Source organism: Bos indicus x Bos taurus, chromosome 25 (genome assembly GCF_003369695.1).
Source record: "Bos indicus x Bos taurus breed Angus x Brahman F1 hybrid chromosome 25, Bos_hybrid_MaternalHap_v2.0, whole genome shotgun sequence".
Classification (NCBI taxonomy): Eukaryota; Metazoa; Chordata; class Mammalia; order Artiodactyla; family Bovidae; genus Bos; species Bos indicus x Bos taurus.
In genome coordinates, this window is record NC_040100.1 from 38,350,472 (window position 1) to 38,364,865 (window position 14,394).

Consider the following 14,394-nt stretch of genomic DNA (forward strand, 5'->3'; position numbering starts at 1 on the left):
TCTTTAATTTAAGTTTATTTATTTTAATTGGAGGCTAACTACTTTACAATATTGTATTGGTTTTGCCATACATCAACATGAATCTGCCGTGGGTGTACACGTGTTCCCCATCCTGAAGCCCCCTCCCACCTCCCTCCCTGTACCATCGCTCTGGGTCATCCCAGTGCACCAGCCCTGAGCACCCTGTATCATGCATCAAACCTGGACTGGTGATTTGTTTCTTATATGATATTATACATGTTTCAATCCCATAAATTTTAAAAGAAGAAAAAAAATTTAAAAGCCTCCCTCTATTACCATGACATGCAGATTTTCAAGGTTTGGATTGTTTTTAGGTGTATAATAAGCTCAAGAAGCATGGAAACGAGTGATCACTACTCAGTGGGCAGGGCTCCTGACTGAGAAACAGACAAAACTAGGAGGAAAATCTGACCGGATTTCACTGACTACATGGCATTCACCAGCTCACAAAGGGAGTTGCTCAGTGGCCCCCTTCAGGACTGACTTGGGATATTTCTCCCAAATAATAAATAAGCCTGCACTACAGACCTTCTCCAGTCTCCTCAGGGCTCTTCTCCCTCCCCCAGCACATCCCAAAATGGCAGAAGGAACAAGGCCAAAGACGCTTTTCCTGGAGTCTGTTCCTCCATGTGGGCCATAGCTAGACTCTGCAACACCCCTTGTTCAACCTGAAAAAGTCCTCAATTGCCCTGATTTTATACATCAGCTAGGAGGCTTCCCAGGTGGCGCAGCGGTAAAGAATATGCCAGCCAATGCAGGAGACGCAAGAGACAAAATTTCTATCCCTGAGTCAAGGAAGATGCCTTGGAGTAGGAAATGGCAACCCACTCCAGTACTCCTGCCTGGAAAATTCCATGGACAGAGAAGCCTGGCGGGTTAAAGTCCATGGGGTCACAAAGGGACATGACTGAGTGAGTGACTGAGTGTGCACACACACACACACAGGACCAGTGGAAGACTGTAATAGTCCCAGGCAAAAATGCTTCCAGACCTAAAATGATTAGCTTTATGGAAGTTATTATGCAAATGTATGGTCATTTCAAAGCTATTCAGCCTTGTAAAGGCCTAGCAGAGAAAGAGGAGTCGAGTTGGACTCAAAAGTTTTTGATTATCCAAGTACACTCGAATTCTAATTTGAATATTAATATTAAAATACACTACAATTATTATGTGACCCCCATACCCTCAGATCTCTTTGAGCCTTACTTTTATCATGCTCAAAATCAGGGTGGTGGAGAGCTGACTAGAGAACAAAGGTTGGCCTAGTGTTATCAGTCCCTGGGGGTTTTCTCTCCCCTCACCTTTGCGCCTGGACCACGGCATCAGCCTGACCTCTTGGACAACTGAGCGGAGGCAGCTGCAGGCACGCCCAAGCTCAAAGACCATGAGCCGGGTCCAGACTGGAGTTCAGAAATAGACAGGAGAACATTGACTCAGCACTTGCTACCAGCCGGACACACTTCAAAATACATTACTTGTGTTAAGTCATTTATTCCTCTAGGCAACCCTATGAGACAGATATTGTTATTACTAACCACTCTGCCAAATGGGGAAACTGAGGCACCGCTGATGCTTGGCACCGCTTGGCCTCCATCCAGTGATTCATCCACTCACCCCATCATCTCCTGGACCCATGTATGTTTCCCTTCTAAAGCAAATAAATCTAGTAATTTGGGGTTTCCTAGGTATGACATGAACATATCCCATGTGGATGGACAAAGGTTTGGACAGAATTAAACTAGACCCTTGAAATAACCTGAGGTCAGCCTTGGCCTGGACTTCCCTGGTGGCTCAGATGGTAAAGAATCTGCCTGCAATGCAGGAGACAAGGGCTTGATCCCTGGGTCAGGAAGATTCCTCTGGAGAAGGGAATGGCAACCCATTCCAGTATTCCTACGTGGAGAATTCCATGGACAGAGAAAGCAGGCAGACTATAGTCCATGGGGTCACAAGGAGTCAGACACGACTGAGAGACTAACACTTTCACTTTCTTCACTTCAACCTTGGCCCTGACAATGAAAAAGCCAAGATCTTCCTGGATGAGTCCAAACCCTGCCAGATGACTCCTGGACCCCACACCCAGCAAATGGCTTGGATATGATGGTCTCATTCATTTTGGAGTAAAGTCGCCTCAAAACTAGCAGGACCAGCCAGCTGCTCACTTTCCACCCTCACGTGCTGCTCTTGGCAGACAAGAAGGAATTTTTAAAGACTAATTACACATTCTTTTTTATTGGTGCCATGTCTGAGTATTTGCTGTCCCCAGCTGGTGCCACAGTAGGTGATATAAAAAGATGGATGAATAATGTACACAACAGCTTCAGAGTCATCAGAGAACCTTGCTGCCAAAACAGGGAAGGCACGCCGGGGCCGAGATAATGGATTTGAGAGGGAAGTGAGAGATATGCATATTCCTGTTCGGTTTTCCCTGAAATCTGTGGGCTACCGTCAGATGAGCAAGTGGGATCTGCATCTAGCCCTAGAGAAAGCTCCCATCAAGACAGTACAGGGTATTCAACACAGCAATCCCACATCCGGAAATGCAACCCACCAAAATACAATCGCTGGTGTACAGATATTTATGGACAAGGATATGCATTTCAGCACTGTCCTAATTGTGGAGGAAAAAATAACTAAAGTTACTGATTTAATACGGTTTCTCCAGAAAGATCCCCTCTTGGGACAGGAGCCCTCCAAACAGAGGCTGCCTTGTAATGAAACAACCCCTGATGTGAGCAGATGCCCATAGGTCCTTAGAAATAACAAGATGATAGTGCTTTCCTGCTCCGGGGAAACTGAATATAGTGAAACAGAAGAGCAGAAGGGGTCAGCTGGAAATTTACTTGGAAGAGCTGTGGTATGGGGTTGTTGGTCCGTGAGTAGAGGCCCCTCCTCCACTCTTTCCCTCTTAGCTTCATCGACAGAGGTTGAGCAAGAGAGATGTTTGCTTTCCCAGCCTCCGTTATAGGGAGCGGCCTCGTGACCCAGGGGCGGCCACATGACCCAGTCTTGACCAATGAGATACAAAGGGAAGTCTCCTGTGAAAGCTGTCTCCCCCTTCATAAGAAAACTGATCTCATTTCATCTTCTCCTTCCTCCTCCTCCTCCTCTCCTTCCTCTTCCTTTATCTCCTTCGCCTTCTTCCTTCTCCCTCTCCAGCCCTTTTCCTCCTCCGCCTCCATCTCCTCCTCTTCCTCCTTCTTCTCTGCTCTCTCTTCCCAGACCTTTGAATGGAACTCTATAAAAGGTTTTTTGCTTGAGCCACAGCAGCCATCTTATAACCATAAGGACAAGGCCAAGAGAATTGCAGAACCCCCAACCCAAAGCCCAGACATCATGTAACTTCTGAACCATCCCTAGAAACACCAACCTCCAGGCTTCCTGTGGATCTTCCCCATCACGTGCTAGTCTCTTGGTTGCTTCGGGGTGAATGTGTCCTAACCGCTATGTGGCCTGGCTGCCACAGAAGCACCCATTCAGCCTCAGAAAAGTCCTAGCCTTTTGCCTGGGCACTTGGAAATATCAGGACAATCCCTGTAGTAGGCTGCTGAAGAGTATCCCCCCCACCCCCACCCCTACAATGTAATCAAATTTACCCCAAACCTCAGAATATGACCTTATATGGAAATATGTCTTTGCATATATAATTAAGGTAAGAATTGAGATAAGATTTTGGGGGGGGGGGGCGTAAATCCAATGACAGTGTCCCTATAAGAAAATGACATACAGGTATTCAGGGAAGAAGGTCATATGAAGAGGGAGGCAGGGATTGGGGTGATGCAGCCACAAGCCTGGGAATGCCAGGAGCCATCGGGACCTAGAAGAGGCAAGAAAGAATTCTCCCCTAAAGCTTTCCGAGGGGGCAGGACCCTGCCAACACCCTGATCCCATACATCTGGACTTCAGAACCATGAGAATATATTTCTGTTGTCTTAAGCCCCTCAACTGTGGAGATTTGAGGCAGCAGCCCCAGGAAGCTACAACATTCCAACCTGTTCTGTGTCCCTAGAAGAAATACTTGGGACTAAAGTAGAAATACTTCTGCATATGTTTGAAAGGCTCTGTCATAAGGACTTTTTTTTAAATGAGGCAGGCTTTCTACATTGTCTTAGAAAGAGGTTGATGATATATTCTTAATTAAAAGAAGCAGCAAATTAAAGAATAATATATGCAGTACAACCCCATTTATTTGTGTGTGAGTGCTTTAATGACTAAGTGTGGAGAATCATCTGTAATCATTATTACAGGTAATAATTACAAGATGTATAATGGTTTAATTATGAAATTTATAAATTCTGTAATAATCTATATGACAAACCCAGTAACAGTGATAAAATCTGGCCCGCTGTTATTCTCTCTCAAATCACCATTTTTCTTCCACAACAGCACGTCTCAACTCTGTGATGACACAAGGCCTGTGCATATTAAAACTCCATAGATATTTGCCAGGTGAGTATGTGGCCCCACTGCCTCATACCTGTGGAGCCCGAGAACTTGCTGAATTCACCAAATGAGTAAGTGAGAGACTGGACCCCAGGAGACTCTGAAAGTTTATTACCATTCTGGAGAGGTTGATTATTTACTTTTTTAAAAAAAATAGAAATTCTGCTCTTGGCAGAATAGCCTGTGGGCTCAAGTGCAAAATTATAACATGAAGGCAGACCTTGGGAACCACCCAGACAGCCGCAAACAAGATCACAGACTCAAAATCGATCAACACAAAACCCCTGCAAGCCTTCCCACCAGGAAAAGTAGGTTTTGACAGAAGCATTTTGCTGGTACCCAGAGGTCAGCTCACAGGGGTGGCAGAGGAGAGGAGGAAGGAAGGCAGTACTTAGGTCAAGAGCAGTTGGGGGGGGGGGCGGGGGGGGGAGGCGGCGGGGCTCCACCAGAAAGGGTCTGTTTTGCCAGGAGGTTGCTCTTCATTCAGCCCAAGTCATTATCAAAAGGCTTGGACACAAGTGAGCCAGGCTCCAGGTTGGCACACTGGCTCAACACAGGGTGTGGTGCCTGATGTCAGGGTTCTTCCCTTCTCTACCTGTATTGTAAGTTTAAACGTGTACACCCTCTCAGCTGGAGTGGGGGAGAGGGGGGAGTGGGGAGTGGCAAGAGAAGACCAGAACTCGCCCAACCTAATACACACCATGCACCAACCACTACTTACCCAATAACTCCACTGCACAAAGTACAGGCTGAGAGCTTGGGCATTGGAGCCAACAGACCTGGGTCCCAGTCCTGGCTTGGCTCAAGTAGCTTTCATTCTCTAAGCCTCCACTTCATCTATAAAGTGGGGCATGATGATTCCTACTGGGCTGATGTGAAGATTAAATGAGATGATGTCCCAGAAGCAAACCCCTTGAGATAAGGGGTTGGCAGAGCACCAAAGAATTGATGCTTTTGAACTGTGGTGCTAGAGAAGACCCTTAAGAGTCCCTTGGACTGCAAGGAGGTCAAACCAGTCAATCCTACATGAGATAAACCCTGAATACTATTTGGAAGGACTGATGCTGAAGCTGAAGGTCCAATACTTTGGCCACCTGAGGTGAACAGCTGACTCATTGGAAAAGACCCTGATGATGGGAAAGATTGAGGGCAGAAGGAGAAGAGGGTGGCAGAGGATGAGATAGTTGGATGGCATCACCAATTCACTGGACATGAACTTGGGCAAACTCTGGGAGATGGTGAGGGACAGAGAAAGCTGATGTGCTGCAGCCCATGGGGTCGTGAAGAGTCAGACGCAACTTGGCGATGAAACAACAACAACATAAGTAGCTAATCGGGGAGACGATCTTCAAAAGCACTGAATGGGGAGTGGGGATATGAGACAGTGGGGAAGCCAATACAGGAGGTGTCATGAGCTGGTCCCTGTCGTGGGCAACAAGAACTCAGGCACAGTGGGAAACTGAGGCAGACGACCTCAAGTGAGTCTCGGCCCCTTGTCTGCTGAAGGGTAAGGAAGCTGGGTTGTGGAAAGAAGCTGCCTGTGTTTGGCTTTAGGATGTTCCCGGCGTGATAACTGTCTGGTGCATCTGGTCTACCCCCTGAATGGCTGAGCAAGCAGGTGGTCACGGGAGCAGGAAGAAGCTCTGTGCTCACAGGAGTGTCTGTAACAGCCACATGCTATAGTGGACAAGAGAGCAGACTTCAAAGCTGGGCTGCCTGTGGTGGATTCCTGACCCTACCACCTACAAACTGTGGGCCTCGAGGGAGTAAGGGAGACAAGAGACCCCAGCTGGTAACCAGGGCTGATGACGGAACAGGAGGACATGAAGGTGAGCAGCAAAGGTCACTCCACTGGGCCACAGTGTTCATGTAAAAACGTCAACCCAGCGGTCCTTGAGAAACATGAATGCTTGGTAATGTAAAATACAAGCCTAAGCAAGACAACAACCCCACAGACATGCAGAAAGGATGCTGCGAGTCACCTACAGCACTGATTCTCTAGGTTCTGTGCACCAGGGTCACTAGGGAGGGCTGATAAAATGCAGGTTCCTGGGCTCTGGCACCAGAGATTCTAATACAGCCATTCCCTGCTGGGGCCCAGGAATCTGTATTTTTAGGAAGTTCTCCTGGTGATTCAATACAGGTGGAACACAGGACCCCATTTTGAGAAGTAAGGTGCTAACAGAACAAAAGTTTTCAGATCTCCTGGCAACACTACGTGGGTAAGAGATGCTTCCAAGAAGAGATCACTACTCAGCTTTTAAAATGAGCACAAACACGTGACCAGTCCATCCTAAAGGAAATCAACCCTAAATATTCATTGGAAGGACTGATGCTGAAGCTGAAGCTCCAATACTTTGGCCACCTGATGTGAAAAGCCAACTCTGATACTGGGAAAGATTGAGGGCAGGAGGAGAAGAGGACAGCAGAGGATGAGATGGTTAGAGAGCATCACCAACTCAGTGAAGATGAATTTGAGCAAACTCCGGGAGATGGTGAAAGACAGGGAAGTCTGATGTGCTGCAGTCCACAGGGTCACAAAGAGTTGGACACAGCTGAGTGACTGAACAACAACAATATGTACGAGTGAACTCACATGATTACATGCACACATCAACACCACCAACAAACAGGACTTGGAACACCAGTTGTGTTGACTCAACAAAATAAATGACTGTGTTCCTGACATACTCAGAAATTATCAAAGAATAATTCATGTTCCACCACCACCACAACCACCACCAATTCTACCCTCCCCAAAAAAAAGCCTTGAGAATGAACCAAGGTTAATGAGGCTGGTGGTTATCTGCTGAGTAAGTGCTGGCCATGCAAGTTATACTGCCTAAAGGTGGATCCAATATTTCCAGGAATGCAAAGAGAAATGTTTTCATGAGAAGAACAGTCAGATGCCACAGGCCTGGGTGAGAAAGAGAAACAGCCGCATTCCACCAGGACGAACTTGGAATCTGGTCTGGGGAAGGTAGCCGGCTCTCCAGATGCCTTTGTTTGCTATTTCCAATTCACTCTTTTCCCACTCCATCTCCTGAGCCAAAGGCAGCAAGAGGAACCTCTCCAAACCTTTCTGCCACCTTGAGCGATGACACTCCCTAGCCCCTGCTTCTGAGAGTGAAAGTAGTTCCCACCTTGCCTGCTTATCCCCCCATCCATCTCCAGACAGTGGGCAGACAGGCTACGTTCAGTGCATGTCAGAGCTGAGGAATTTCCCCTCTGATGTGCACACAACCTTGAAAACTTTGCAGCATCAACAGCACCTACTCAGGATTTCGCCAGAAATGCAGAACCTCAGCCCCCACCCGCCGACCCCCATGCCACAGAGGCACTGAATTAGAATCTGCATTTTAGCAAGATCCTCACGTGACTTGTAGGCACACATCAAAGTCTGAGGTCCTCACTGTCCTCAGAATAAGGCCTGGAGTCCTCTCTACGTTCAGTGACCCCTGCCTCAGGAAGCTTAGGGGTCGGGGCGGGGCGGGTAAGGACCTAACTGTCTCCATGAGAGTCATTCTAGATCTCCCTGGAGACCGCACCCAGGTCTTCTCCAGCATATGTTTTTTTCCATATTAACGGGAAATCGGTCATTTTTATATACTCCCCAAACAAACAGAGCTGTGTTTGGCAATTTACATAGATGATTTCACTTACTTTTTTTTAAGCTCCTTTTAATTTAATTGTATTTATTTATTTATTTGGCTGTGTCGGGTCTTAGTTGCAGCACGCAGGATCTTCGTTGCATCCTGCAGGATCTTTCATCGCTGCTCACAGACTCTTTAGTTGCCGCTTGTGGCCTGACTTGCTCCTAGGCATGTGGGAATCTTAGTTCCCTGACCAGGGGTTGAATGCGCATCCCCTGGCATTGCAAGGTGGATTCTTAACCACTGGACCACCAGGGAAGTCCTGATATCACTTAAACTTCTGTCATGAGGTCTCAGATAGTCAGACCACAGTCCAAATCAGGGCTGCACACCAGTTCAGTTTCACCTGCACAGTGTTCTTACATTTCTGTTAACTAGCTGCCAATACTTTTAAGTGAGGATTTCCATGTGCTTTTAAAAATCTGATTTATAGCTTTTACTGGAAAACCAGACTACGTGGCACAGTCAAATGAAGCTGAGGGGTGGCCGTCGCTCTAGGTTGGGCCTCTGTTTGCCCCCAGCTCCACCAAACCCCCGAGGGCGATGGTGTCATCAACTCCCTATATCACATTTCTGATGTTCATATGGCTCTCCTCCTCGGGGAAACTGGAGGAACAGGTCTACCCCCTTACACATTCCACCCATCTGTGTCAGTTTTCCATGGCTGCTATAACAAACAAGCTGGCTTAAGACAACAGAAATTTTTTCTATCACATTTCTGGAGGCAGGAGTCTGAAATCCAGGTGTCAGGAGGGCTGTGCCCCCCTCTGAAGACTCTAGGAAAGATTTCTTCCTCACCTCTTCCAGCCGCTGGTGGCTCCGGCGAGCCCTGGTGTCCTCCGCCTGTAGCTGCATGGCTCCAGTCTCTGCCTCCATTGCACATTCCCTTCTCCCTGTGTCTCTGTGTCTCCAGACCTAAACCTCCCTCTCCTTTGCCTTCGAGGACACAAGTCACTAGATTAGAACTCCCTGCTCCCAATCCAGTGGGATCTCACCTTAACCTGATTGTTCGGTCACTAAGTCGTGTCCGATTCTTTGCAACCCATGGACTGCAGCACACCAGGCTCCCCTGTCCTTCACTATCTCCCAGAGTTTGCTCAAATCTATGTCCACTGTGTCAGTGATGCTATCTAACCATCTCGTCCTCTGTTGTCCCCTTCTCCTTTTGCCTTCAATCTTTCCCAGCATCAGTGTCTTTTCTGATGAGTCAACTCTTCGCATCACATGGCCAAAGTATTGGAGCTTTTGGCTTCAGCATCAGTTCTTCCAATGAATATTCAGGGCTGACTGTATCTGCAAAGACCCTATTTCCAAATAAGGCCACATTCATGAGTGCCAGGTGTTAGGACTCAGACACATCTTTTCAGGTTAGTGCTCACCACTAATCACACTCCCCTCCACCTCAGTGCCTACCCTTCCCCCTGCCCATCCCAGTTGCCCACCACAATCCTCAGAAGTTCTGCTCTGTCCCCTGAACCTTCTTGGAGATGCTTTTCAGCATTCCTCCTCCTGGCCCCCATCTCAGTCTCAGCCCAGCCATCACTTCTCCTGGGAAGCCTTCTCACCCCCAGGCCCCCTTTAAGGGGCCCTTGTCTTTTCCCAAGTCACACACCATGTCTTAAAGTTGCGTTTTAGAGTATGTCTCCTACCACAGTCTGTAAACTCCCAGAGGGAGTTTGTCCACTGTTTTCACTCTAGTATGCATTTCACTCTAGTATTCATCCTGTGAATGTGTAGTAGTTACTCAGATGTTTGTTAAATGAACGAATAAGAAACAGAATGAATGGAAGGGAGAGCGTGAGGAAGAAGAGGGGCTGACAATAACACGTATCACAGCTCAGATTTACAAGGATGGATGCTGTGGCAAGAGAATCTTTAAACAAGATGCCTAGATTGTCAGGAGCTGCTCGGCACTTTTTATTTCCTCTCTTGATCAATACTGCCCCATCTCGGTGCTTGATCCTGTCTCATTAACATTTTTCAACAAGCTCGATGATAACATGGGCTTTTGCAATTGTTTCCCGGCTCTGAATTTTAGTTCATTTTGCAGACAGCCCATTTAGCATCAGGCGAGGACAAACGCTTCTTCTAATCTGTATCCCATGAGCGACATGGGATTTATCACTGTCATTCCCACCCCAAGCTGGCCCTCCCTCCTCCTTTGGAATTATATCGATCTGAAGAATCCTTCATAATCCAAGCTGACACTCCATCTTACTCTGTCATGCCACTTTTTTTGTTGAGAGAGGGAGGGTCCCCCTCCATCCTGCCTGGCAGTGATGTACAAGAGAACAATTCCTGTCCCTTCTGTGGGACAGACGTTGGCAGGTACTGAGTACATTTCAAAGAGCAGAAGGAGCTGCATTTGCAGAGGGGAGGGAGGGGGGCTCTGGAGACAATCAAGACATCCCCAGGGGTTTCCTCCCCTACAGTCCCATTAGTGGAACTGTGAGCATCTGCCACAGGCCCAAAGGGGTCTCAGAGTGACCATCTTGGCTTGCTCCCTGGCAACAACCTCATTACACTCAAGCTTTCACTGAGAAGGATCTAGAGACCTCAGGGTGAGTGGCTTTTTGTGTCTAGCCGACCTTGACTTCTATATGACTTGTTATCGAGTGTACCCCACGGCCCTGTGAGCACAAAGAGACTGTTTCTGCACAGGTGGTTGGTAATTTGGTTCTTGGCACCTCACAGCAGCTTCTCTGAGCCTCCTCCTGCAGAACTGAGAGAGCATTTGTGTTGTTTCAGAGAGCCTCTGACATCTGGTAGATTCCAAAAAAAAAAAAAAATCACCACTTAAAATTTGTCTTCTCTCTGGGTTTTATCCCATCCGAGACTTATTTCGCTCAGCCCGCACTCTGCGGAGCCATTGGGAAGAAGCACAGGGGTGCTGCTCTGTTTCTGGGGTCCCAGCTGTTCCTCAGCTGCATCTCTGATCACAGCACCTCGTGATTCCAGCTCATGGCTGCTAGGTCTTAGGTAGGGAGGGGCAGGGCTGGGGGGCGACAGACACTGCCTCAGGAGGAAGAGAGAAAAAGATTCTAAACAACCAGGTCTTACCTTGGATGTGGCTAGATGGGAGACTGTAGCCCCAACAAAGCTGGACAAAGTTCTCACACTTCAGACAAAGTTTCTCACACTTGCCTCTCAGCCTCCTCCATCCTAGCCCAACACCAGGCTCCCTCTGGGAGGCACTTATCTGTTTTAATCCCTCCTTCCCCACCCACATCAGCTCATGTGGGAGGAAGGAAGCTGTGGTAGGCAGAATTTTAAGACGGCCCCCAAGATTCCCACACTCTGGTGTCCATGACCTGTATAATCTCTCCTTGAGTAGGGTCAGACTCTGTGATTAGGTTACACGGCAAAGGGGAAGGGATTTTCTGATGCAATTAAGGACGCTAATCAGTTGACCTGGAGCTAAAAGAGAGACCATGAATGGGTGGGCCTGACCTAATCAGGGAAGCCCTTTAGAGCAGGTGAAGTTTCAGAGAGATCCACCCCCTTGGCCTTCAAGGAGAAGCAGGGAGTGATGCTGCAAGCTGCCTGTGGAGAGAGGGGCAGCCTCTAGGAGCTGAGCGTCTCAGACCCACAACCATAAGAAACTGAATCTGGCCCACAAACTGAAAACACTTAGAGGAATAGCCCAGGCCTCAGCTGAGACCCTGCCTCAGCTGACACACTGACTGTAGCCTGTGGGACCCAGTTAGGTCCTGCCCAGGCTCTTGACCCATGGAAACAGTAAGGTAAAAAAAAAATAGGTGCTATTTTAAGCTGCCAAGTTTATGTTAATGTGTTGCCCAGTAATAGAAATTTAATACAGAAGTAAGCTAACCCTTTTGACCACTGGTGGAAGTTACTTCCACTCCCTCTTAATCATCTTTATCTCAGCTCTGAAAAATGGATGCTGTTAACTCCGTTTGTTGCAGATAAGTCTGAAGCCCAGGAAAGCGAAGGAATTTACTGAAGGCCGCCATGCTGTCTGGCACTTGAGCTAGAACTCGGCCCCAAGCCCAACAAATAAAGTCCACAATCTTTAAGACATCCACTAAGTTTTGCCCCTCCCCCTCAGCCTTGCTCTTCAGAAACCTGTTCCTTCAGTGAGAAATCCCAACCAAGAGTTTCAAGGTATCGTACTCTTCATTCTGACAAAGTTGAGTAACTAACCCCCCCAGATCAACAACAATAATAATAAATAGTATTTTGAGCCCATGTGTCTCCATCACTGGGCTCTCCCCTTAGGAATAGATGATATTACTACTGTTGTTGTTACCTCTACTTTATTGATGATGCATAAAAAGGTAAAGGAACTTGCCAAAGATCACACAACCAACAAGCAGTAGAAATAGCACTTGAACCCAAGCCACTTTAACCATCACACCAAACTGTCCTCCCACAAACCTAAGTCTGACATTCTGAAACAAGTGGGTGCCTGATCATAGCTTGGAAATACACGTATCTTCTGAAGGCTAGTGGATTACAATTTGCTTCAAACTTGTAACTCTGCTCAGTGTTAACACGACAGCCTGGATGGGAGAATGGATACAGGTATACGTATGACTGAGTCGCCCTGCTGTGCAGCTGGAACTATCACAGCATTGTTAACCAGCTATACTCCAATATAAAATAAAAAGCTAAAGAGAAAAACTTGAGGGGAATCACAAATAAGTAACCATATGTAAGTGAGTTCTTCTGTGTAACTGAAGAGCAATGAGGCTGTTCACAAATATTTTGGCTCTCCTTCCAGGCACGTGGAAGTTGGGCATGACCATGTGACTTTTTTGTCCAATAAAACAAGAGCAGACGTAACGTGTGTTGTTTCCAAGTGGAAGACTGTGTGATTCCCCTGCACTAGTGATCAAGGAGACACATACAGATGGACTTTCCATCAGCCTGCAACCCTGAGTGTCTACGAATGGACAGATCACCCCCTAAAATGCCTAGATATACACCAGACACATAACATGACCGAGAATAAAACTTGGTACACTGAGCCGCTGTGATTTGGGGATTGTCGTTACAACAGCGTAAGCCAAACCATCCTGACTAATACACTGCCCAACTCGGGCTTCTTACCAAAGACTAAGACAGTTATTAAGTTGATGACATTGTGAATAACAGAGCAAATACCAATAAAATCTGCTACTTTGTCAGACTAATGAACCCCAAAGAAGCCAACAGCCATAAAAGCAACAAATCATTAGATTGGAAACAGAACTGTCAAAAGAGGCACAACTGACTAATTAAGCGATTGGCGAAGAACATCAGGCAAGACACAGATGTTGTCATCATCATCATTTATTGTATCCCCAGTTGCACATAATGTCTGACTAAGGAAAACACAAAGTGTTTAATCTCATTATCTACAGTTCAGAGAAGTAGCTCTCCGTTTGTTTTTGTTTTGTTTTTTTTTTTTACCCCTTCACTCTAGATTTCTTTATCGAGCAACTATCATGTGTCAGGCACTGTGCTGGGTGCTGATGATGAAACGATGAACAGGGTAGCTGTGCCCCCACCCTTGAGAAGCTTATGGGCTACTGGGGGAGACAAATGAAAAATAAGAAAGTCCATGAAGAGTAGCAAGAGGCTGAGGTGGAGAATCATAAGGAGTCTGCTTTATAAAGGGGGTCAGGAAAGACCTCTCTATGGAGTGGATATTTTTTTAAACATGCATTTACTTATTTGGCTGTGCTAGATTTTAGTTGCAGTACATGGGATCTTCGTTGCCACGTGTGGGATCTTTAGTTGTGACATGCAGGATTTAGTTCCCTGACCAGGAATCAAACCTGGGCATCCTACATTAGAAGCATGGAGTCTTAACCACTAGATCGCCAAAGAAGCCCCTGGAGCAGATATTTAAGCTAACACTTAACGGATGATCAGAGGCTAGTTTAGGCAGGAGAAGAGGAAAATCATTCCAGGCTTAAACAACAGGTCCTGGGGTGGGAAAAAGTTTGTTGGGTCCAAAGAACCAAAAGGAGGTCAGTGTGACTGAGGAGAGTAGGGAAAGGGGAAGAGGCAGGAGGAAGTGGGGAGCTGGGCAGGAGCCCGCAGGAAACCCAAGGTCTGGATTTTATTGTCCACACAGTGGGAAGCCAAAGCAGGAACCCTAAGATCCCATTAGCTTCCAGGTGGAAAATGGATTGCTGAGGGTTGAGAGCAGGGGCAGGAAGACCGGTTCCAATGCTGCTGCCATGGCCCAGCTGAGATATGATGTCCTGGGCTAAGACAGTGGCAGCAAAGATGGAGAGAATGGAAAAGTTGAGGTCAAGTTCAGAAT